General features: G+C 43.0%; 1 long non-coding RNA gene across 1 annotated transcript in view; it reads right to left on the reverse strand.

Annotated features, from left to right (window-relative positions):
• LOC142992951 (uncharacterized) overlaps positions 1-26,194 on the reverse strand; it is a 38,115-nt gene extending 11,921 nt beyond the window's left edge. The window contains exons 1-3 of the long non-coding RNA XR_012961089.1: positions 26,087-26,194; positions 25,858-25,988; positions 24,509-24,555 (exon numbers count right to left, since the gene is read on the reverse strand). This is a non-coding gene — a long non-coding RNA (uncharacterized LOC142992951). The remainder of the gene's footprint in view (positions 1-24,508; positions 24,556-25,857; positions 25,989-26,086) is intronic.
• Positions 26,195-26,702: the final 508 nt, after the last annotated feature.

Genomic DNA, 26,702 nt, shown 5'->3' on the forward strand with positions numbered 1-26,702 from the left:
TTACAAATGCATGCTGACTCCATGCCAGCAAAGCGGAATCGAGAGGGCTCTGATAACATCTCTCTTTAGAAGGAGCTGTTCAGCCAAGCCTTTGTATTTATGGGCAAGTCTCGTGGTTACCCCCCCAACCATAAATCATGTTAATTGGTTTACTGATAAAATGTCTGTCAGGCCCCATTCACGTTGTGCTATGGCACCCCCAGTTACTGTTTAATCGTTGTCCTGCAATAGTTCATCTGTTTAACTGACTGAAGGTGAGAAGGAGTGTAAAAGGGAATTCTCCTCCATATCACAGCACAACACAGTGTGATGCTAATCCTACCCATTGCTTGTTTGACGGAGATTGATTGATAAATGATGTGATTTTCTCTTAAAAACAATTGACTAAACTGGGATTCTATTCAATTACTACAGTTTGGTACCAAATAAGTAAACCACCTTCCGAGGTCATTAGATAAGATTTCTTTGACAATAAAAAGCTATTATCGAAAAACACAAGCGACCTTCTAATTAACATTCTTCACGTGTGTCTCCTCAATATATTGTGCGACCGCTCTGTCAGAGATGATGTTGTCGACAAATAAAAAAACAATCTGAAAAGATGTTTTCTGCAGCGATAAGCCGTAGCTGGGGTTAAGACTTCTCAGTAAATTGTATTGACTTTCTGGCAAGGACACTGAAGCCCACAGGACTTAACCGTCCCTCGTGAACAGATAGACTACACACAGACTCTCATTTACCTGTCAGATTAACATTAAAAGTGACTCTGCTTCAGGCCATATGGCAAGCAACCAGAAATTGTACTTGAAGAAAGAACTACTTGTCTCTTAAAATGTCATAGTGTATTAATTCGAGAAAATCAAGACAGTTTAGCAAACAAAGCACATTAAGACAATTGGGTCTATTGGAACATGCAAGAACAAAAAGGAGAATTTTAAACTGTGAAACTTTTCTCAATTCATTTTCGGCTCCAAATAATACAAAAAGCAAACAAGAAAACCAGCTGTACCCGAGAGCTCTTGGTCGTTTATTTATATACAAGTTACATTCTAAGTGGACCATGTGACTCCATAAGGAGTTTGAGCAATGCAATGCAATGCAATCCCCTCTTATTTGGCTGGCGTTGATCTTTGTATGATTAATGGTTCCAAAGGATCCAGAAAAAAGGTCAAATTCGGAGTTGGGGATAGAGCAGCTACGCGGGGTAATTAAGACAAACATGATTAATAACCCCAAGCTGCCACTGTGTTCTGTAAACAAGATGCAGCCAGATGGGATGCATATTTCGCACATGACTGTGGCGCATTTGTTTTCCGGCAGCATAAGGTCACACTGCTATTCAACACAACTTCAAATACGACTGATGTTAATGTGATTTAGAATAATTTGTGGGGTATGATTAAGCGTAATCATTCACACTGTACTGTCCATTTGAAAGACCCTACGGAAAAAGGTAATTTGACTGACCTGCTCTTAAGGTCTGTATTGTCTCCAGAATATAATAACACAGGTGCAATATAATTGTTCCATCATGGAGACTTTCACAACAAGCTGTAATTATAGTCCTGCACTCTTATTCAATCCATTATTTGGACTGCGTCTCTCCCTCTCTCCCTCTCTCTCTCTCTCTCAAGTGACTGACAGTTTGGAGGGACCAGGTCCAGCTTGCCGCCAAAGCAGGGAGACAGGTGTCAAAATGGTCCAGCAAGCAAATCAAACCCTCGCTAATCACCCCCGTTGTTCCTCCACAATCCATGTCTAGTCCACGACTCTCGTTCCGTATGAGAAACAATTATGCAGGCTTGAAGTTTAGCGAGCACTAACCCACCCGTCTCTTCTGATAAGCATAAAGACCGAACGAGGGGGGAAGTAGAAACTGAGGCCGGCGAATGAGAGAAAAGTGCAGAGAACGAGATCTAAACCACTTCATCTCCAACATACTAGCATATGCTGTGTTCACATCATGTGGAAATTTACAACTCTCTGGTCGTCTACGTCTACACATTAGCATCCAGGTGTTTCTAAAGCAGTACAGGTCTTCTGCTAAAGCCCCCCTAGTGTTGTGTTATTGTAATTGCATCCCTTTCGTCAGCTTTTCTCCCGGGTCCACTTATCTTTTATTCCCAAACAGGCTTTTGTTCATGGAGCTCTGTCCTCTGATACAATCACCAGACCGTATTAGAGGACTCGCAGCTCAGGTGTCTTTGTGCATCTCTTTTCACAAGCATTCACACAAGACTGTCATGACGCAGGTTTGTCTTAAGCGGATGTGACCAGACAATTCCAACTTAATGGAAATACAAAACTTAAGAGGATCATTACACCCTGCCAGTCTGACATGCCGAATATGATAGATATGAGATATACTGAAAATAGTCATATATTCTCATGAGAAAATGTAAAAATGTTAAGATGATATATGATAAGTGCTAGCGGCTAGCAATTTATTTTGACAGATTTAATAAAACCGACGTAGCCCTTGACATCAGTTCCTAACATGGTGCAAGCGAGTCATTTGACAGCTTTATCATGTCGTTAATGAATCTTCACCACACTCGGGTCTAGTCTTTGCCTAGAATCCCCTTTTCTTGCCTTTTCACTCTTTCATGTAGCTAGCACCATTAGCAAGCAATAACACAAGCTAGCTAGCTAACGTTAACGATTTACACTGATTATATCTGAAAATGATCATCGAGGACAACTGCAATTTTACTCAAAGTAGTTAACATTTCTTTCATCATATTAATTACATGGTTGTTGATTACAACAATTTCAGTCGAGCTGAAATCATTACATAAACAAACTGCAAACTGGAGATGGTACACAACACAAAACCAAGACAATTTAATTATTTTTTTAATTGGAAAAAAGGTCAGACCAGCTCAGGTTATGACGAAAACTAGAAAAAAAAAACCAGAAAACCCAAACAACAGGTAAAAACAGTCTTAATATCCTAGAGCATGCACCACTACTTCAAAGGGAATTGTTCAGAGCAGGTGGAGGATACGCAAGCTTCAGAGAAACGAGGAAAGACAAGGCACCACACTCATGTATTGAAATAATAGCTGACAAAGATCCTCAGCATTCGTGTCAGCGTAATGCTCAGTGGCACCAAAAGCAGCACCGACCACCGAGGCCCGCGCTTTAATTTGTGCTGATGGGCCTGGGACTCTCTGTGGACGAGGAGGCCCACTGATGCGGTCGGCAGTCGGCCTTAATGCGCTGGCTTGATGGGAGATGAGCGAGGAGGGGGGAGGGGAAGGGGCGATGGCAGCCAATGGGCACTTGCTGAAGTAAGACCACAGTGACAGTTAGCAGCTGTGAGAACTTTCACTCCCACTCAGCAGGAGTCAGCGCTAAACAAGAGCGTTTGAGAGGTTTGACAGAGGGGTGTCGCAGAGCCGTGATTAAATGGCAACTATGTGCAGACCTCAGCGAGTGGCTGCGGGTTGACAAACAAGCCGACCAATCAGCAGGACAGTGACAGCGGTATCACTGAGCGTATTTCATCCGCCATTCATGTCTACGGGTTGGGAAAAAGCCTCAACTAGACTCTAGAGGGCGCTGTTATTGAGTTCCGACAATAGCAATACTGAACGACTTCCAGGTGACCCAAACAATCACCGTTTGCACCAGGAAAAGCAACACAGTTAAAGTTCCAAAAAGGCCTTTAGATTAATCTGAACCAAAGCTTAATCGTTTCAAATTTGGCAAGTGGCCTTTCACATTGAAATACCTCGAAATGTGTGAGGATGTCATTAGTGGCCCTCGTGCAAAGACCAAGGAAGAAGCATTTGTCTGGACTGCTATGTAGCTAACTGAAATCCACTCAGAGAACAGATTTACGTGATTGGAACTTACTAATGCTGTTGTCACTTTGTAGTACCACAACGGGCACAATGCCATCCAGAGTAAATTTGGAGGAACGTCCTGTCCCCACTGCCAATGAGGTAAGTTTGATGATAATGAAGTAAAGGCAATTCCTGCTGTCTTAGCCTTCCTTAATGTTTTATCAATTTCTGTCCTGCTTATCATATTACAAAACTGTAATAAATTGCAAATGACTTTACTTCAACGTGTGCAATCCAACCCCTACAGGGAGAAAAAGAAGGAGCAATAAAAAAGCCACAACTCCCGGCTTGGGACGGCTTCACTTTCAGGGTCAGTAGACTTTCCAAAGTAACAAGCTGAGCATATGCCGCGGCGGTTCCCCTTATGTCCCAAGAAAGACCCAATTAATTCATCAATCTGTACACCTCTGTCACTGCCTAGTGCATTTTAGCCCCTTGCCAGCAGAGCTCCATCCATTAACGGCCAGGTTGTTCAGCTCTCTCCCCCCCAGCCAGCCTGCCAAACAGCCAGCCAGGGTGGCTGCTGGGTAATTACACATTGCCTTGACAACACACATGATTGTTTTCCTAGCAGTATATTACTTCATTAGTACTTCCCAATATGCCGTATTTTTTAAATGTCACTTTTTCACCCAACTCCGTCCAATCTACACTCGTCTGTATATCATAACACTCATTAATAACTGTCAGTCGGCAGCATCAGTTCAACACTCGGGCTGCCTCATTAGCATGGCCCAGCATTTGTTCTGTGGAGAGGCTGATTATTTTCTACAACAGGCCAGGCCAATTACTTTAGCGAAATGGTATCACATAAATCAAAACTTAACAAGGTGGCAAATTTGAAGTTATCAGATTCCAAGAGACACCATAACTAATATGTCACTGTCACAAGTGCTCTCTGCAGGTATGCCTCAGACATACCAAATATATCATCCCACAGGGTCTCGCAGGCTTTCTCCGGGAAATTACCATATTCAGAAAAATGGTATGAAAATGTAAGCGCCGCAGTTCAAACAGGCCGGTTTTGGGACACTGCGAGGCTGAAATGATAGAAAGAGACTGATCCCGCTATAATGTCTTTTCAGGCCATCCCGAGCAATGGAACATGTCGGCCCTCTCCGCCAGCTCAGACCGTTGCTTTTACTCTTTACATGATGATGTTCATCCATCACATCATGACAGCTACATCAAACCAACAACAAACATGCAAACCCAGCAATCTAAAATATGCTGACGCCACGCGCGGACACATAAATACAGACTACTTTAGCTCGGCCCTGAGTGGCTTTTTTCTCTGTTTAAACTAGATTTTTCCCTCTACTGGGAATTCCCACAAGCCAGAATGTGTGATAAAGTACACTTCTGTCAGTTAGCCAGTGACATGAGAGGGATTGCAGGGGCTGTGTAAATGGGTTTCTGTTTGTTTGCCCTTGTTTCTCCCTCCTCGCAGAAGCCGTGCACTGTACAATGACTGGTTTTTAGTCACTGTTAGTTAGAGAGGGATTACGTCTGACTAAAACATTCGCCTCATCTTGATGTTATTTGTTCCATTTGTTTCCCACTGTCGGCGGCGGCGCATCTGCCCATTTCTCATTTTCAAGCGAGGATTGAGGACAGATGGATGCGAACTCAAAGTTTCTGATCTTTAGCAGAAGTTATGGAGGGTTATCTTTGGCTGTATATCTCCGCTCTGGCAGCGTTCCCCTGGTGATGAAGGATTAACCACCGCAGCTGTCTCTTCCCCAGGATGATGCAGTGCACTGCTCCCCGACACGACAGCATCACTTAATCTTAATGTCCGCTTCTCCAGAGCGGCCGCACAGGACAAAGCCAATCAGCATCACATGCCATGGGGATGGACCTACAGCTTGGCCCTGGAGTTTCTCACCCTCACAGGCCTATTCATCAACTTCAGCCACACCAATCCCCGAGTTCTCTTCTCACAAACCACAGCTGAGCCGGCCAGTGATGTATGGGACAGAGGGGGGGCCTGGCGTGCGCAGGAGAACACTTATCAGATTGCACATTATGCACTGCTTTGTGTTCTGGAGGAGGAAAAAAAACTGGGAAGAGAAGTAATGAATGTACTCAGCCTTCCCTCAGCCCAGACCACCTATTTGCTGTGTTTAAAGAGATATCTGCTCAATAGTGCTCCGACATTAAGGATGGGGTAGATCTAGAATAATGATCACTGTTCATTTAGATAAATTGCACTCGGGGAATCCATTTGTAAAGATCTGAATTCAGCTGGAAGCAGAGGGCAATACTTCATTTGTTCAGCATCCTCCCAGTTAACATTACTGCGTTTAAGCGCTTCCAAAGCTATGCATGCAAAGCAAAATATGAAAAGGTGCATTATAAGATATAATCCCATAGAGATCGCAACGTTTATGATATAAAAACTGATGCACGACATGTGTTACTCATTGACTTCAAAGTGGAATGTACCCATTTCCTGCTCATATGACGTCTAACATGAATTACTATTGAAACGGAGGCATAAGTTAAGACAGTGGCACATGAGGGAGAACGTTTCCATATGGAAAAGTATTCAGAATGGATCATTTAGAAGAAATATTCAGCTAATATTAAACAACCAGGCCTGCATGAAAGCACAAATACAGACATTTAATCCTTTAAACGTCAAAGACCTTTGATCAAAAGATGACACTTTAATGTATAACCATATCTATGACATATCCTGACCCGGGCTCATAATGTAAAATTATGCTAAACAATATCGGGCTGATAGCCTTTGCATAGAAACGCGTGCACTCTGCTAACACAAGTCATCAACCCCCATTCTGAACCCGATAATAAAGAGATGACACTTTTATGATACCGTAATTAACAGCGCTCTAGGATGAAATTAAATCAATATGCCCATCTAATATCATTTTCTCTAGTTATGCAAATCAAACATTCAAAGCCCTCGGAAAATGATATGAATTGCTTTCACATTTCAGTTCACACATATTATCGTATCAGACCTCTTGGGTTTGATGACACGGAGGACGAGGCGAGTTAGAGGGAGCGACTTAACGATGTGAGGACTCGGCTGAGGAGAGAGGCTCTGACTGCTGATTAGCTCGCAAAACACACGCGCGCACACACACACATGCACAGGCACACACACACACAGCCGAGACAAGCAGGTGCTAATGTACTTACATTAAAGTGAGCCCACTTCATTGTAACATGAAACAAAAGGCCTGAAGTGTATATGAACGTTTTTACTGGGTTTGGTTTCGCTGCAGTTTTTAAAGAAATCCTGATTCAGTGTCAAATCTGCATATCACATCTAGAATCCCTAAAACAGAACACAAACACCAGTATCATCAATTTCTATTCTGTTCCTGAACAATACTTAAGTAAATACATCTAATTTTAACAGAGAAGGTCTATATCATTCTTTTAAATCAGACATTAATTTGTGCGAATCTGCAGAATGACACTGATGAGATGAATTATTAAGGTATTGAACCTGAGCAATGAATGGCACCGCATCTTTCAATACTCGATATTGACATTTTCAATAACAAGTTTATGCAGCAAAGGTTATTAAAAAAAAGGGATGCTTTAAACAAAAACAGTTTATTTACTGTTTGGCATTTTACCTAATTGCAAACAAAATCGGCGATTAAAACACAACCCGACTGTTACGGATCCAGTAGACATCCGCTGTATAATGTAATGTTTGACCTCGGAATCAAACGCCTTGTTGGAAAACCTCTGCTGAAGAGCAACAAAATATCTTCCAGGGCATAAAGAGATAAATTATAACTTTTAATTCCCCCCAAACACATGCTCGCACCCCTTTTTAGCCTCCTTGTATCTCTGCAGTGGGAGGTGAGGTGAAAGTATACGGCCTTTCCCTTTATGGATATGAGACAAAAGGGAGGCAGTGATGGCTGGGCGCAGACGAAGCGAGCGGCGGCGGTGGGGGAGCCTAATGGCCGTGATTAATGACAATGGGCCAGAGGAGAGCTGGGACACAGGCGCTACATATATCATCCCTTCTCATCAGTCTATGCACCTCTGTGGCCCCTTCTTCTACTGCAAACCAGCACACTACTGTCGGGTGGGGGGGAAGAGGGGGGGGGGAAACACCTCATCTGCTCTCAGTCAGCACGCCAGCGAGGAAGCTTCGCTCAGCTTTCTTTATGGGCCTGGCAGACGAGAGCTGAGCAAGGAAATGACATGTAGAATAAGATATAATGAGTAAAGGGGAGATCGCTGTGTGTGATCGCTCATGTTTTTCATGAACTGAATACTTCCTGTGCTTAAGTCACATTTCCAAGGTCTAATCTTCCATATGGAGGGGATGAGTTATTGGCTATTTATGAATAGGAGTGATGATGAATGGTGCTGCATTTATCTGCATAAGTAACTCCAAGGGCTGGCACGGAGGTTCATCCGGCTATAATAAACATAGTTTGCTCTGAGGGGGCAACTCTTTATTTATGAGGGGCTGCGAATAGATATTACGCGGCCACCATCAGTTCCTTTCGTTCCCTCGAGGAGAGGACATAGAATAGCTCCACTGTAAAGCCGTCGTTTCAGAATTGAGGTTGGTTTATTTTAACTAGACTGGGTGATCAAGTCTGCATGGTTTAGTTAGGGAACCATTAATGAAGTATGGCCTTACGGGAATTCTAAGACTCTCTGGGATTGGTGGTTTTAATTAGGAGGAACCTTGTTGGATCCCAGTTAATGCATTTAACTTGGTGAAAACATGACAAATTAATCCCTCATTAACACTTTGGGCAGATTTAGTCATTATGGAAGTCATTTCTGTATAAAAGGGATAAAAATACTGCATATGTAAATGCTTTAACCTTTATTTTGTGACGGTAAAGATCCATCCATGCCCTATGCACCCACCAGAGGGTAAACCATCACCAGCCTGACCTCCACAACGCTGCACAGAAGTAGCTGAGAGCTGCTTTATGATGTGGACTTACAATAAAAATGACTCATACGCCGCAGCAGAGCTCTACATTAACTTTACAACCTGCACACCTGAACACTTTCTTATCAATTATAGCAGATAAGCACATTTTATTTAGCTTTTCAGCTTTCCTACACACTCCCGAAAACAGCAAATAAGGTCAAAAGGATTAATAGCCGAGAGTAGATCAATATTTTTGTCGGGCCGTGAGAAAGGAAACTGAAAATCTCTAAGTCAGTAAAATATCAATGTAAACTGGAGATATCAATGTAAACCGACCAGCCTGGGTTTGATGAGTTTACCTTTAGATTGGTTCCACAATTAAAATAAATATGTTGTGGATGTAAACACCAAATCTGATGACGTCATCACCCGTAATAGTGGCTTTGAATCACTACAGTGAGACAGCAAACGTAGGGGAAATATGTCTGACATTCACTTCTATTCCAGTGTGAGTCCTGCATAAAAAAGAAACCATTCCTAATCCTAGCAATCGCCTTTTCATTTGTTTTTCATTTTGAAATATGGAGCCTTCATGTAATTAGTCACGACTCCAGTCAGCCATGTTTTCAAGATGTTCCCACTGACAAGATTCCTTTTTTTTAATATTCTGTTTATTGCTTATTAAATGCCTCATGCAACATCTTGTGAGGAAACAAGGCCGCTTTTGTCTCACCAACTGTTTTCGCTTATTTTCCATGGGTGCTGTGTATAATTAATATCTCAGCGGTGCCGGGGGTTGTCATTTTTCAAATGGTTTCCCTGGAAATGTTCTACACCTCTTAATGGCCCCGCTAATGCTGTAGCTGTCATGTCTTGGACAGCTGCACTTTTACAAGACAAACTCGGCGGTGCAACGGGCCTCTGTGGACACGCTCACTCAAAAGGCTTACAGGCTGGTGCTGCCAGCTGGTGATAGTGCACATAACATTTGATTAATCTTTATCTTGTGCCCACGACTGGCGAGTCACCTTCCAACAGTGTCCCCGGTGTACCAAATATTTTTACTATTTTATGATGGATGACAGATCGGTTAAATGGCCCCCAAATATAAATGGAGCCAGGTGACCGAGAGCAAGTGGCGGCCAGTGTGCTGCGGCACTGAGATGAAAAGATGAGGAGAAAGTGCTTTCAGACAAGTTTAAATGATAAATAATCTGAATTTATTTGTACTTCAGGCACAATTTTTGCTTAGAACTGATATCTTTTCTAAGTGGCCCGTATCTGAGAACTGTGAAACAACTGGAATACACAAACAAGGGTTTTGTTTCCTAATGCAGAGGGCAACAAAATGCTGCAATGGTTGCAAAAGGCTACGAAAGAGACTGAAATAATAAAAGCAAGTCGCTAACTATACTCTAAGGTGGATGAATATTGTCAGCTTGGGCATGTGCAGCTACGCGCATGACTAACTCATTCATATCCGCACGGACGCGGTAACAAACTTGAAATAGCAAGGAGTCGGAATGAGAGCCGGAATGGCACAGAAGGTCCAAATTGTGTGTTTGGATGACGGTCACACGCGTGACATCAGATACGCATTGGATCGTATCTGAGAATATCTGATACCATGTTCACAAAGTCAGCCTGATATGTGCCACGTGTAAGCAAAAATGGCAACTGGGTCACTTGTATCTGGTTTTGTGAATGTGATATGAAAGTCATTGTGCTATTGAGCTGAACGAAGGGTTTTTAACAGATAATGGCAATATTTAATTTGTTGCTGTCATGTTGAATTTGAAGTTGTAATCTGCAAAGCATTGGTGACTACAACATTCAGAAGATAAAGTAGCAAACAGTAGAATATTTCCCTGTGAAATATCGAGAGCAGAAAATGGAATTATTATTATTTAGAATACGTGCAGCACTCACGTAAATGTCCTACGTCCCTCTGCTTTTGCAATCTTGCTTAGTTTCAGATTTGCGATTAATACTTTGGCTTTCTGCACGCATCATCCAGGACTGACCACCTAACATTCTCCATCAGGGATATTAAAACTAAACATGCGGTGAGGCCAACACTGTATGGCAGCCTTGATAAGTAAATCACCATGATGTGTAATATAATCACTCCCAAAGTACAAGTGGCACTATTTTCTTCATTTCAAACACTATCTCTCTATTCCTCTTGTGAAAGCAGATACTGTTGTCTGTGAGATGGTTATCATAATTCATGAGGGTTCAGCCCGAGTTCAGGACAAACACTCCACACACTTGTTACTTCCTAATAAGATGACACGGCACAGATAAAATCCCTGTTTGGACATGTGGATAAGTATGCAGTATGTATGGTGGGAATAAAGAATCCATTGTAACCTATAGCAACGCAAAGAATTCAAGAAGAATTGTTTTTTAAAGATGATTAAATAACCTTAAATGTAGCGAAGTTTCTAATGCAACTATATTTTCCATAGCTTGGCGGTAGCTGAGCCCAATTTCATTAATTACATGTCATGTGAAGTGGAGACTTGACGAGCACAGCTGCCATAACTGTAGCCAAATGTTATTCAAATCACACACACACACTCACATTGAACTCTCCAACACACGGCTAACAGCATGGCCTACACCTTTGAACACAACCTAGCATGCATCACTCTACCAACTCAGCTCACGTAGCCTTATGGGAAATGTAGTCTGTACATAAACAAATCCATCACAATGACACATCGGTTTTCCTTAAATTGCCCAATGAAATCTATAGTTTTTGTTTTATTGCAACTTTATGCATTTACAGACAAAGAAATTGCTGTGTACTCTCAGTTTACCAATCAAAAACAGGTTTCAACCTTGTTTCATACTGCAACTGTCGAACACATGGCAGAAAGTCCTAGAGATAAATTCCTATAACCACATTTTCCTGCTTATTCACTATAAGATTAAAACATCAGATTTACAGCAGACGATATAATAGTAGCTTCAATGTAGTTTGTCACTTCTCCTGTCGCTAGCTACTTTATTATGACTAGTTTGGCTGTGGATGAACTACTTTAAATCGTGAAAAATACCACGTCAAACTAACTCTCATAACACCGCAGGCGACACCTCAAACAGTGTTAACATGCTTGTACTTGATAGTAGCTCCTGGTCATAAAGCATCGTCTACTTTACAGGACACACGAAGCTTAACCACAACAACAAGTTAGCAAAAAGGGCAGACACCTTACAAATGCTAATTTTCAACATGTTTTCAGCAGACCCTGAACAAGCCAGCGAGGGTTTACGTCTCTATCTTTGTTTGAAGCACAGCATGATGGTGGCCCTTCAACCCCCATTTTCCAGAAGCTTAGACCTGGCTGTTTGATGAGGGCTTATCCCTCAGCTGACATATTATCGTTGGACAGGCCTCTGGCTGCACCGAGAGAACAAGCTACGCAAAGGATTAGCCCGCACACTCGTGCTAATGCAGTCAAACTGTCAGAGAGATCAAAGCCACTCACTCCAGATTAAGACCAATTAAAGTAGGTGGCCCTACACAAATTAATAGCATAGAGCGCTCACCTGTTAAAAGGAGGAAAAACACTGACAGGCTTTGTTCTCTCGGTTGTGTTTAAGGTGAGAATTGAGTATCATTTAAGCTAATTTGGATTTACAATGACATACATTTAAACGGACATTTAGCAACGGACATTAGGTCCTTACAAAGTTAGAAAATGCATTGATGTACCAAAACACAGTGTACTAATGTCTAACCTTGTTACATTAAATCACGTTAAGGGCTATAAATTCATTTGATTCAAAAACTTACAAAAGTACATTTCAAAGGCTCCAGATGGAAATGTAGCTTGTATGCTATCAGATATGTACTGATTAGTGCCTTGCATATGGTAAATGTATTTATAATGACATAGAATTGTTTCTTGAACTTATCATTTCATACTCATGAAGGAAACTTGGATACTAGAGAAAGCCTCCATTTCGGTTTTAACATATTTCTGACCCACTTGAAAATAGAACAAAATGCCTAGTTTGCTCTCAATTCCGCCTGTTACTGCTGCCATTCCTGTTGTTTGTAAGTGAACTCTAAGTGCTACAAGTGCGGCCGTTAGGTCCAAATGATGGAAAAGCTAACGCGACACAATTGTGACTGCCTTCCACCTTTAATGGAGCAATTCTACATAACTGCCACTTTGCTTTAAGGGCACCTCTCCATTATTCACCTTTGATTTAAGCATTTACAGGACTGTACATTATGTGACATAGGTTGCAAACGGCTGCCAAATCCACTATAATCCAGGCTACGCTGAGCACATCTGATTTCATCTCTCTTTACTCCAAAGATGCACATTTTGAGGCAGTATGTCATGCTCGCGTATTTGATGGTGGGTTTTGGTTGCGCCCCACTACTTTTCCTTCACTGGTTTTGCGGTGGCAGTGTTCATACAGTATATCATTACATCATTGTACCAAAGAATGTATCTATGATGTGATTTTAGACGAAAGACTTAACTGTGTAAACGTTAATGTGTGATGGTTCACTGCAGATTCATTCACCAGCGCTTTCCCTTGTTTCTCCTTTTTAGGTTTATACTGTATATACGTGTGTGTGTACATCTGAGGCAAAACAGTGTTGGAATTCACTTCTCACTTGTGGATTCTTTTTTCGTGCGAGCCAGTGACAGCGCCAGATTAGCACAGCCGCAAACAGATGAATTATTGTTGCGTTCGCGGCAGTGCGGAAGGGGTTAATCGTCCCAGTTATTACAGTAATGCGAACATCTCCGACTGAGGCATCTGAGCCACAGCTGGTCAGATGCACTGCGGGTCATCCCAGGGCCAACGGAGGCTCTGCTGATCAAGGCCTCGGCTCACGACAGGGGGATGAATGATGGCCGCAGAGTAAATGCCAAAACTATAAATTTCATCCCACACTGACCCAAAGCTCCTCTAAAGTTTATTTACATTTTCACATAGCATCTACCCTCGAACGTCACTGTCAAAGTCTTTCAAGGCAGGATGAATTAGTGATCGCACTGCATGCTCTCTAAAACACACACTGCTGGGAAAGTTCATTTCGCTCTGACATGTCCGTTGTGAGCGCCACTGAAGAGCCGGCTGAAAGGATCTTTCATTAACTTGTCTTTACTTGTTACTCGCACTGAATCCCGCTTTCCGTTGGATCCAGCCGGGGTTGAGTAAAACCTGGTGCCACGTCAAAACTGCTTTTGAAATACAGCCCCGAGTCCCGTAAATTAAAAACACTAATTTTTATACGTGGAAAATAAATAAATAAGCTCGACACCCCCGTGGTTCACTTTTCAATGGGCTTTGCCGAGCGCTGCTTTTTGATGTGCATGCCTAGAGTCAACTGTGTTTGGACAGTCATGGGGCGGTGCTGCCAGGCTTTTTAACTGCTCCAGAGAACACAACCCACCACAGAGCAGCACATAGGAGTCCCTCTGTCCTGAGGCGGGACACGAGCTGTCAACTGAGAGAATGAGAAGGAACCACAGCGGGATTCCTTCTGCTGCAAGCCTTGGAGGGGCAACAACGGCACCCCTAAAACTGTGGAAATGTCCTGGACGTGTCTGTGCCATGGGTTCACAAAGGAGGTCTTCACTGCATAGCTGAACGACAGGAATGTTGTGTCTTTGATTCTGGGCAGAGGAGGAAGTCCTAACCAGATTCTGACCCCGACTTTGACATGACAAACTCCTACTGACCCCAGCCAGGTCCCATCATAACCCAGACAAGCGTAAACTTAACTGTCGCAGCTTATAAGTCCACAATAAACCCCAAACCTAAACTTCCGGCCGGGTGGGCAAATCACTAGACTTCTTCTCATAACCCTGGTAATCATTTCACGTCCACTGCAAGTGATTAAAAATGGAAAATCAATGCCAGGAGTACGGACCGTGCTGAGTCTTTTTGTATTGATTTTCCGTATTCAGTATCTGTGTTTGCGTAATATAAAAAGGCAACCATTAGTTTTCAGCAGAACCCAGTCCTCGTTGTGAGCTTAAGGAAATATTTTAACAGAGATCTGTCAAAGCAGGAAAACACACACAGGGATTTATATTTGGAGGAGGTGGAAAGAAGTCATTGCTCCTGTTTTGTGGTGTGGGAGGGAAGCGTTGCCTAATTTGAGAGAACGAACATGCTTAAGTTATTACTGCAGGAAGGCAATCTGTCAAAGACGGGCTGTTTTGGCATGGAGCGTACCGCTGCTGAGATCATAGAGTCAGATTCTGCTTGCAATTACTGCTGAAGGACCTTGGATGCAGGCAGACGGCCATTAATTCTGTTTCTGGCCCCGGACGCTTTGACATGTCCAAATCCTTGCTGTCCTCAGTGCCACGATTCAGGAGAAAAAAATGCGCCACAGTGGCCAAAACCTCACCAGAGGAGTAATTGATGCCATCATTAATGTAATTAGCTTCACTATGTCCACAGTATGTTATGATTTACTTTGTATTGTAATGTAGTAGAATTTACTGGAGGAGAGAGGAAACCACAGACATTTTCAGTATTAACTTGATTGCAGGGGGGACGATGAAAAATTACCAACAAATTTTAAGGTGCTCTGTGGCACAACCAGTGTTTGGGTGAGTAATGCAGCACACACACACACACAAGGATGCACATGCATGGGGCACAGCAGATTTATCAAACAATGAATGTGCATTCCAGTCTGATTTGTTTTGGGAGTTTACAGAGCTACAGCTTGAGCAATGACGCTTGTTTAGCTCCTTATTTTGCAGCAACTTTCGATACCTCTCAGCTGTTTCTTACCCACAGACCCCACGTGCATCTATATAAGGTGATTTGCTCATGCATTAGTCTGCCTAAAGGGTTGCGAGATAGCCCTGCATGTCAGACACAAACCCTCAAAAACTGCTCATATACAATTCCACATACCGTATTGACAGTTGGTGGTGGTAACAGTAGTGCAGAAGCATTAAAGAACATGACCACCAGCCAAACTAATCAGGCCAAAACCTTGAAAAATGCATGCATGAATGAATGTAAACAAGACCACTTCTTGTACCTTCAGCAGTCCACTACACTAGTCGAGTGTGTAAAAGGTGTATAGGATTGCGGCCTTTCAGTTGACATCCATACGCACGGCAACAATGCCCCGGCAGACACACTTGGAGAGCTCTATTCACTCTTTGTCCCTGTCACAAAACAGTGTTGTTTACCATACAAAGACTGCGGTTTCATCTGAGTGAAAGCAACACAGACGTGCTGAAGAGCGTCCGGCTTCAAAGGAAAGGGATTCATCATCATGTCGGCCCCTCCCACCCCCACTACACCTCCGCGTCGCTGTGATCAGGTCATTTAGCTGTTTAATGTGGTATGACATGATATCCCCGCCTTGAGTATCTTAAAGTAGCGTGTTATGCACAGGGGAATTTCACTGTCAGCAAACGCCTCAAGAGTTGCTTTAACCCTCTGAAATAAAAGGTGGAAGCCTGGAAGATCCAAACCCTGTAAAACAAGACGCTGGTGACAGTTTCAAAACCTGAAGATGAAGTTAATTTCACAAAGAGAAATGCTGTAACTTCAGATCACTGGCTGCTTACCGGGGACATGTGAATGACAAATGCTGACAAGTAAAGCAGGCGGGCTTGGCAAAGGCACAAATGAACCTGTAGGAAATGCTAGCGAGTCAAAATCCCATTTGACATTCCGTGAACTGTAGCGATAAACATTTTGTCACGCGTCCAGATATCTGCATAGAGGCTCATGTTATGCCCGAGCATCTGTGTCCGATCTGAATAACTAGCATGACTCCCATGCAGATGGTCACAGGATGTGAGCACCTCATATCGCCTGTTCCCATCAATCCACCAGTAAATAGCCCCTTTGACACTGCATATCCCATTTTTTTTTTTTGTCTGAGGCGACACACACCATCGCTGCCATTTTGAAAACAACGCACAGGAAAGTCGAGGCAGGGGGAGGGGGGGAGAGGAGATTTTTGCCATGCGGTTACAAGAACCTCATACCGTACATACTGTGCGCGTTCAAAAACTTTTGACCCATTTCTGACACGCCGCGGGTCACAAGTACGCCATGTCCCTATCACTCCTTTGAAATCTTAATGTCCGCCTGCCCCCTCCGTGTGGCCCCTTGCCCAACAGCTAAATCAGATTTATAACTACTGTCACAGGGAGGGATGACAGATAAATTAATCTTCCCTTCATGAGTTTACATCTTGGGCATCTGGACTGCTGATCTGGCCCTAACAAGCGCGGAGGTCTCGGCGAGCTGTCTTTTAATGTTGATGTGTTCATGGCGGGAGATGAATGGCTCTGTCATAGGAATCTATTTATACTGCAGTTATATGGCAGTGCCACCAGATCCAGGACATTGCACTTCCATGAGGCGAGCACCAGCATCTGTCGGAGGAAGTCAGCAAATGACACTTGTTAAGGTTTTAGAGTGGACAGTGCAGCTAACAAAAACAACACGCACAAATGCCTGCCTAGGCTGCTCCGACGGTCGAAATGTGTTATTTTGAACCGTGCTATGTCATTGTAATGCCACCTATAGGTAAAATAACGTTTTGTGGGATTAATCGGAATTAATTGATGTACACCAGCAATGAAAAAGTCATTCATTGGTCCGAAGGAGAGGGAAGAATACAAGACACAAAGGCAAAAGAAGAGGACAAAAATGAAGAGAACAAGGATGTGTGATGTACATGTGAATGAAGGTAAAGGGAGAACAACCAGAGCGACAGCAACCAAGAGGTAAGCACATCTAACAAGACATCAGTCACACACACATACACACACACACACTTGTACACTCTGAGATGAACATGTCAATATCAAACATTCACCATAGAGAACAGCAGAGTGAAATATTTGAAAGAATGCATAAAAGACCAAGACCACCGGGACGGCAAAGTCCGAGCTTGTCATTGTCTGGGCCCACCCTCCTCCTCCTCCTCCCCCTCAGCACCTACCACACCTCCTCACCCTCATCACATGAATCACAGGCCACCACCCTCCACTGCCTCCTCACACAAAAGATGCTTTGAGGTCATGCTCCTCGTCTTTGTGGCGGCCGCACGGTGCGAACAGAACCACTCAGGACAAGAGCGACTTACAGAGGAAGCTCCCGATGTAAAGGAGTCCATCATAAAAGAGCCATAATGGGGATATTCAAATAAAGCAGACGTGCCATCGTTTTTTGCATCTGTGAAACATCGAAAATTAAAGCCGATACATTTGTCATAACTCACAAAAGTATCTCCATTTGACTTCTCATTTTCATTTTCAGCTTGGTTGATAATATGTCTGAGCTTTAAGCTGAATCCCACCCCTCCAGCTTTTTTTATATATATTCATCGGCCCAAAGAATCCTCCGTGGGGGTTTAAAACTTCAAACAGAGCCTCATGAAAAAGTCAGGAGGTGTCAGACATGTGTTCCCCCACTGCCACCCCCCTCCCCCATCCGCCCAAACCCCGCTGGCTTGCCAACACCAAAGGCCAGAATTGATTTTTATGTGAGGCGGGACAAGCTCCGCCTCCTTCAGGGATCACCTGCCTAACCCCCACCTGTGGCTCTCACGCGGCGGCAACAATTAATACCAACCGCCAAGAAAAGGGAACGGCGAGGCAGAAACACCATTATTGACTTCGTACTGCCGTCTGGCTTGTTGCTTATCGTCGCAGGAAACGCGCGAATCTGCATCTGAGTTTGTTCTGCGGCGCGCGATTTCCTGTGAGAACTTTCGGAAGAGCGGTGAATTGCAACGGTTAAAAAAGTCCTGCTCCGATTCCACACGTGCAATCCTTGTGTACGAGTTAATAAAGTGAGGTTTACGGATGATTCGGCGCAGATTATCCAAGGTAAGAGCACTATCCTAAAGCCAGTGAGCAGGGCTTTACAGTTAGTCCGGCTGTACATAAGAACGCGCCGCTTTTAAAAGGTCACGAAAGAGCCAGCGGAGATAAAAGTCTGAGGTGGCTTTCATGTACGCTGATCCAGTGACGATCCCCTTTAAATTAAACATTCTTTCCTGTTTGTCTGTTCCGTGTTCATTCTGCCAGGGAAGAACACCGCACAGAATTTTGCGTGATGTTTAGCTCCACATGTGTCTACACTAGATGGAATGTTAGTAGAAGTAGAACTGATGTAAGAATTGAATTCCTAAATGAAAATTTGGACTTTGGCAATGGCAAAATGATGGAAAATACCGTCTCACATGAATTGATGAAGTTCATAGAGGAAGTGATATGCCAGTAACGGTCACTAGAGCCCTCTGCAGCTAATTCAGATTAGAAGTACTAACATTGATTAGCTACAATCTCTCCCAATTTTGCTCTTATATATGGCAAAACAAATGCAGTTGCGTGCAAAAATGTTTACTTTTCCATCCATCCTTCTCATATTGGTGTTAAAACACAGTATTGCTCTATGAACACGTTTCTTTTCTATAAGCATAACAACCATTCCAAAATAAAAGCTGAAAATAAAATGCTAATGAAAGACTATTAGTCAATGATGTGTTTATATACTGTGACTACACTTTATGCACTATAATAAAGAAAATCCATAAAGTTTTGAGTTGAAGTTGATTCCAAATAGTGAGATCAGCGTAACTGCTTAGACTTTTACTTTCCTAATAAACAAAACTATGCCTACCACAATGGAAAACACTCCATTTCAAGATGACATACAGCATTTAAGATACACTGGTACAAGAAAGCAAAACTCCACAAATGGACAATACCTCACATACATGTCGCTGATGTGGATGTTCAGTCAATGTACAGTACTTAGTTACTTCATTCCTCTGCACATAACACACCATGTATCAGTGGGTACATTTAAATGCACTTTAAAACATTTACTATGCTGCGATTAAGGCACTAAACCTCATGCTGTGATTACGCAACACATCGCCTTTACTCTGGAGAACGACAGAGTCCTATTCATCTCGTCCACGTACGTCTTAATCCTGGAGTGATCTCAGTCTGCAGCGTCATATTTGTCTTACTGTAAATGACTTATTAAACTGTTCATAACGTGGAAGTGCTGCGGCTGAAGCGAGTAAACAAGGAGGCATCTGTGACTTCACTTCCCTTTTTGTGAACGGTGGACGTTTCCACCACCGGCTTGATGTCAGCCTGCTTTTCTAATGGACAGCCGCGCAGCTGACAGGCCGTAAATCACCGCAACTATGGAAAGCCATTAGTCCAGGGATACACAATAAAAAGCGGTAATGGTCTCATAAACCCTGCAACACCGCAGCAGACATTCTGATTCTGTCTATTAAGGCCTGCACGGCGCTTTAGACGAGGGGGGGAAATCAGGAAGCTATTTTTCTATTGTGCATTGTTGCCCGGGGGGTCTCTTGTATGTGATCAATGTACGGTAAGATGCATGGCACCTAGAGCTATTTATTTACACTGTACTCTGGCTGAGTGAATACTATAAGAGAACATTGTGATTATGAAGTGGGTCTATTGAGCTACATGTTACAGATGCCTCATTGATTTACAGTGAGAGTGCCAGATGTGCTCAGAGTGCAGCTTATAGCATCCAGGACAGCTAGAGTCTACTTTAAAGTCATAATGGGGGGAACAATCTGCTCCTCGCGCCCTTTTATGGTCACATTAATTATGTTTACCTTCGCCCCAGTGCTGGGACAGTAAATCAGTCTCAACGTGAGATGTGAGCAATGTTATGTTGACATTGACTGCCGCAAATTTGGGCCTAAAAAGATGGAACCTGAAATGATTACATTATTAGTCAATCATTAACAAGAGTTTATTTTGTAAATTGGCAAAACAGAACTACTATATTCATTTACAACAGCATCATCTTGGACTGTTAGTAGGTGTAAGCATACAAGGATTTGTACCGATTTAAATCCAACTACTGTGTTTGAAAAAAAATGATGTGTAGAAAACGTATCGTCACTAGAACACCTCTGGATTCTGATAAAATATGCAATTTGAAGGCGTAACCTTGTGCTGTGGCCATTTGTCACAATTTATAATGTTTTAGAAGCACAGAAAATCAACTCGACTTATCAATACTGACCTGAATACCTGATTGCCTTTCAGACTGTGCCAACCTGTTTTTGCTATTCATAAGCAGTGAGCTAAAGGTCAACAGGCTCGTCCTGAGTTAGGCTGCAGCACACAGAACTTGCCTGCACACAAGCTACACTCTTGTCTGATGTCACTTCCCATTTCCAGGCAGGCTTCTATCTCCCCTACTGGCTTCTGCCAATAATAGCTCATCAAAACAACACAACACTTCTTGGCACCAAAATAAAGGCACGAGTCCACATCTGTGCCACTCTGTTGTCAATTAACGGGCCTCTTCACTCTGACACTTGTGACTTAAAAGAAACAGTCAAGACCGTGATGAATCTGAGCCGACAGACGAGAAGCTACACGCTGCACTGCGGCACCATAATGTGCTTGAGATATGGATAATAACTGACACCAGTGGCAGCTCTTATGAAGTTTGATTTCATTTGTCAGGTCTCCTCTACTTTGTCTTTCAGCCCTCCCTCCCTCCCTCCCTCTCCCGCTGTCTTTCTCTCCGTCTCTCTCTGTAATAGCTCACTCTGATAGCCTGAAGGCATTCACCAGACAAGCTCACTTCCAATGGCACAAATAGGTGCCGCTATATCATATACAGTATATATTACAGTAAATATATCACATATATATACACACATCTTAAGCTTCCCAAACGTAGTATTTATTGCGGGCCTCTTCCATTGGATTGCATTAGATGGTACAGGTGGTAATTCAGTGTGTGACGCGTGCTCAGATCGAAGAAACTGCAACATGGATATACATATATATAAATATATATAAAATGCATATCAAATAAACCATAAATGACAGAGGAAATAACCTTAGCATTCAGTATTTGATCACTAAGAAGACAAATGGAGCAGTAAGTGTCCAAGCATGTCTTCACAAATACCTTGCATACTCGTCTCCAGTCCACCGCTTGACGCTAATTCCTACTCCTCCCTGCGAATCCCTAATCCTGAGCGTGAAATGTGACAAGATCATTCTTTAGGCCCGCTTTAGTCGGAGGAATCTGCCCATCACAGACATTCATCCCAAACGGCACAGTGCTTCCAGTGTCATAACCTGATACCTGTACGTCTGCACCCAGATTAGGCTCCATAAATTAAATCTAGACATGCAAATCACAAGGGATCCACACATGCTGCTGCTGCTGCACACTGGTGGGGTATAGTCCGAACATTATTGGACCATATAATAGTACTCTTTCAACTGTAAATACCCACAATGAAAGCTGAGCTAAGGGTAAAGGAAGGAAAGGTTTGTGTATCGTTTGGATTTGAAAAAAGTGAAACACAACAATGAATTTCTCTTAACCCATCTATCAGTGCAATAACAAATGCATTATATCTGTAATTAGTCAATGTTTGCCAACACTGACTTACAGTAAATATACACCCGGTTGTCAAAGCAATAAACTGAAGTGGCTTGAAACAGAAAACTCTCATACGGCTGTTAGACAGGTAGATACAGTCTGTATTAAAGGAGCTCCCTGAAGTTTCCACAAAGTTCAGAATCTGGTAATATGGCAGCTGTCGGGCTGAGTTGAATCAACTGTGCCATGCATTGGTTCCAGTGCTAACAGGGGGGTGCATGTGAAGTTAACTCCCCTTTACAGCATGACTACCACATGCCAACATCCTCACCTGCCTGACGGCAAGTGGACGACAGCATAATCTCTGCGGGCTTTACATCCCGCGCCCGACCAGCTTTGACTAATTGAGGAGACAAAGTGAAAAAGACCCTTCAACCGACGCGATCTTGGCTGCTACTCAACTTTTCTAACTCCTTCCGTCATGCTGTGCTTCTGCCCCCGTCTGACTTCCGCCACCGTAGCGTAAATTCATGTCAGTTCCCCGAGTTGAGCTTTTTTTTTTTTTTTTTTTTCGCAAAACCATGTCAAAGCTACAGTTTTTGACACAGATGGAGGGGAAAAAGTGTACCATGGGCATACTCAGAGGAAATGGCTATGACTTCTAAGCATGTGAAATGTCCCGTCCTAAACACATAATATCTGTAATACCTCCTGACACGTCCTTCTAACCTCTTATTCCGTTCCAGGATATGTGGGGACCTTTTTTTTCTCCCTCCTGTCTGGGCGACCGCGCAAAGCAGTCTATTTTCTTGTCATATTGGGTTGAAAGGCAACTCCCAACTCGGAGTCTAATTTCCTGCACTTTAAGACAGTCCGCATGCAAGGTGCATTACCATGCTATCAAGGTGATGGGAGCAATTTCAAACTGTCAGTCAGTCACAGAAATATCAGAGACTTAATGTCTGCTGCACCCTGTCAGAGGCTCTTGTGAGGTGCCAGAGAGCATAATCTCACTCACTCAACACCACTTTCTTGTCGCTTTACATCTCTGGGTGCATATATATATACAGTACAGCTTCTAACGTGCTAATAAACAGTAATAAGTTACTTTTACAAAAGAGATGGAGGCAAAAAGGTTGAAACCGAAGCTGAAATCTGCACTGCTACACATCGGACGCATTCAGATTTGCGTTCTTTCTGCTTTTTTGTCTCTGTTTTTATAAAAAATGTTAAATTCTATATCAAATCACACTTGCACATGTGCATCCTGGATCTGTTTCATGACCACTGTGGAGTAGTTGGATCGGAATTCATGAGGGTTTAGTTTGAATTACATCTTTCAGGTTATTTACAGACTTCAGTCAAATCGCTTCTTATTGCTTTAAGGTCTGGGAAGGTGCACGTACACATAAAAGGACCGTAAGTGTGCATCACATCTATGTTATTGATGGGTTACGCATTTTTTCGGTGCACATCCATTTGAAAAGGCTGCAAAAGCGCACATGATTTGCAGTAAACGGATTAGAACATGTAGAGAGGCAAAGTTTCCCCCCCTCACAAAGATTTACTACTACACTTTTTCCTTTCAAGCACGGTCCTCTATGTGTCTCACTACCATCATTTGTTTTAATTCATCCCAGCTGCGATCAGATCCTCCACTTCTGTTATACGCTTTGCATTGTGGGACACCGGTGTCCATCGACACCCAAATGAAGAATCAAGCGAGTTTAGTTTGCATACAGGGATTCATAATTGTCCCTTTTTAGAATCGGAATATCACGCAACTGAGCTACAATAAATAAATAAGTAGAGTCTCAGCATAAAACGGCGGCGCGCTCTTCTGATGGTGCATTTCAGGCTTCACAGACACCAGTTAGTTAAGGCTGTTAATTTCCAGATAGACGCACCACTCTGGGTGACACACTGGGGCTGTACTTAACCATTATTAATGTGACAAGCCTCAGTGCAAAGCAAATCAATTAAACAGAGGCAATCACCGTAGTCTGGATAACGGCCTTTTAAGACCGTTTCTCGAGTGACAAGGAGGTCCTTGATTCAGGCCTCTGTGCCGGGACCTGACAGGTCAAGAAAGCGCTGTGAAACAATAGCACCTTCTAACCGTCATCTCCCCTTTTTACCTGTCACATCCAAGTCGGCCTGTCTCGCCGGCTGATGTGGCGTGCCCCTGTGCCGGCTGCCACCAGGTGAATTTTCATGTCATGTCAAAAAGGAATTTCTTTATTCCATTTGCTAAAAATTACAATGCGGCGTTTATCGGCCGGGATCCTATTTTTTTTTTCCCTTTTTCTCGCTTATCACAGCTTTTTGCACCTGAGTGTTTTGTGTGAGGTTTGTCTGCAGAGCGCTGACTTACCTTCACGCCGGATAGATGCTTCACTGCCGCTTGAAAACTCCAGATATCTAAGAGAAGGTAAAAGATAAAGACATGTTTTGTTTCTTAATCATCAGTCATCAATAGTTACTACAACATCTCAACACAACAGTTCACATATTGGACATTATACAGAGCATTGCATTGTTATTGTGTGAATGTGCTTCTTTCAAGGTTCATGTTTGTGGATTCATGCACCAGACTGACTTTTCCTATCCAACTATAGCCCAGAAAGTCAAATCAGTAAGATCATAAATAAATACAAAGAGACTATTCATACTTTTGCACTTTTAATGTGCATATGAAAGCATCGCAGGCCTGCTTCAACTCAACCATTTTGTCTTCTCTTTGTCCTTATCTTTAGTCTTGCCTGTGGTCAGACCACTGAAAACATTTGACCCAGATAATTTGCTGAAACGGCTGAAAATCCTTGTAAAGACATTTTTACATTTCCTTGGTTTGAGAAATACAGTAAAAGTACGTCTGCGGGATGAAAACAGCTATTAGTCATCTTGGCAAACAAACTGGTGGGGGAGATTTGTTTCTTTCCACAAGACCAATTAAAAAAACGCACCTTTTAATTTGCTACAGTGAGTTTTGTGCTTCGTTTTTTAAAGTTGTTTTGTTTTTCTGCGTGATGACGTCAGGCTTGAGGTCACAGTTTTGCCCTGCTGCTTATAAATGGCTGGATTTGCACGGGCCGGCTAGTTCGGAAAAAGCACCCTCATGAGAGATACCGGAGGGGATTTTCGGGCTTTCTTGTTTAATCGCAATGAATTATGGCAACGGAAAAAATGTGTAGCCATTTAAGGATAATGCAGAGAATTTGGTATCTGCCGCTGCGAGCCATCCATCATGTCCACAATAAAGGAGTTTTTGCCTGACGGTCGAAATTTATGGTCGCCCTTCTCTGCCCTAATAACTCAAAGCACTGTGTCAGAGCCTGACAGCCGTTGCCGAAAACAGCGCCCCTGTTATCAATCAAAAAACACTTGCATATGTTTAACTTTCGCCTGATCAGCAAGACATTTATAGGCTATTGAGTAATAAGATAAGTGGGTCTATTTTGGAGGGGAGAAACGTGTAAGCTTTAATGATTAATGACAGGCACAGGAAGGTTTTTAGTCCTGTTTAGGGCGGGGAGATAGGAGCAACTTTTGGCTTGGATGTGGTGCCGAAGAGGAGGAAGACTTCAGATTTCTGAGAAGAGAAACTCACACCCTTGTAAAATGGCAACTAACAGACTGAACACCTCAGGGGTTTGTTGCTTGGAAGTACTCGCGTTCTATTAATTCAACAAACCCCCGAGTCCGAGTCGCCACAAGACTTACTCGCAGGCCTGGATTATGATGATGATGGAGGCCGGAGGAAGAGACGGAAGTGCCTCGCAGTCCTTTTCTTTCCACACGTCTCACAGATTCACTTTACAGTGGCTGACCTGAATCTGACTGTGAGGAGGGCGCTGGAAGTAAAAAAAAAATCAGTAAGACAGCTGACAGATAACTGGCGTGCGGGACAGAAGTGACAGATGACAGAGAGTGATTGAGAGGAGAAAGTTACTGAAAATGTGGAACATGCCGACGGGAATGGGTGGCAGTTTGACTGAGTGCCTATGAGCAGAAACTCCAGAAAAGCACTGAGCTGGTCATTTCACTTCCCAGTTGTTCACTAATGAGTCACTACAGTGCAAAAAGAATCGGTTTAGGACGCACAGACAAGGCTGTAACACACTCAAGTGGCCAGAAACTGTGATTTCCAAGTTAGAGTGTAAGTATTATGCAACTTTTTAAAATCAAAATACGGAGAGAATTGATAATAATTGGGCATTGATTGTCCTTTTATCCTTTTACCTTCGCACCTAATGGTTGTTAACGATGTATACTTAATGCTTAACTAGTTAAAACTGAGTCAAATGTTGTCATGGGATGTTTTGGTCACTTCTAATTCTTATCAAGAGTCCACCTAACCAAACCACCCACGACGCACCGCCATTGCGCATGCGTCGCCGCTCCAATTACGCATGTTTAAAAAAAAAACTTCAAATTAAAAGCCTCTCGGAGTGGATGAAATATGAAAACAAGCAGTCCGTGTGAGGAGTCTACGTCAGATTCCCTCGATCCTCCCATCAAGTCGGTCTCTCTTTTGATCGAGAGGCGATGAAGGGGAAAAAAAAAAA

Source organism: Genypterus blacodes, unplaced genomic scaffold, assembly GCF_046128005.1.
Source record: "Genypterus blacodes isolate CSIRO-AG114 ecotype Tasmania unplaced genomic scaffold, CSIRO-AGI_Gbla_v1 ptg000026l_1, whole genome shotgun sequence".
Lineage (NCBI taxonomy): Eukaryota > Metazoa > Chordata > Actinopteri > Ophidiiformes > Ophidiidae > Genypterus > Genypterus blacodes.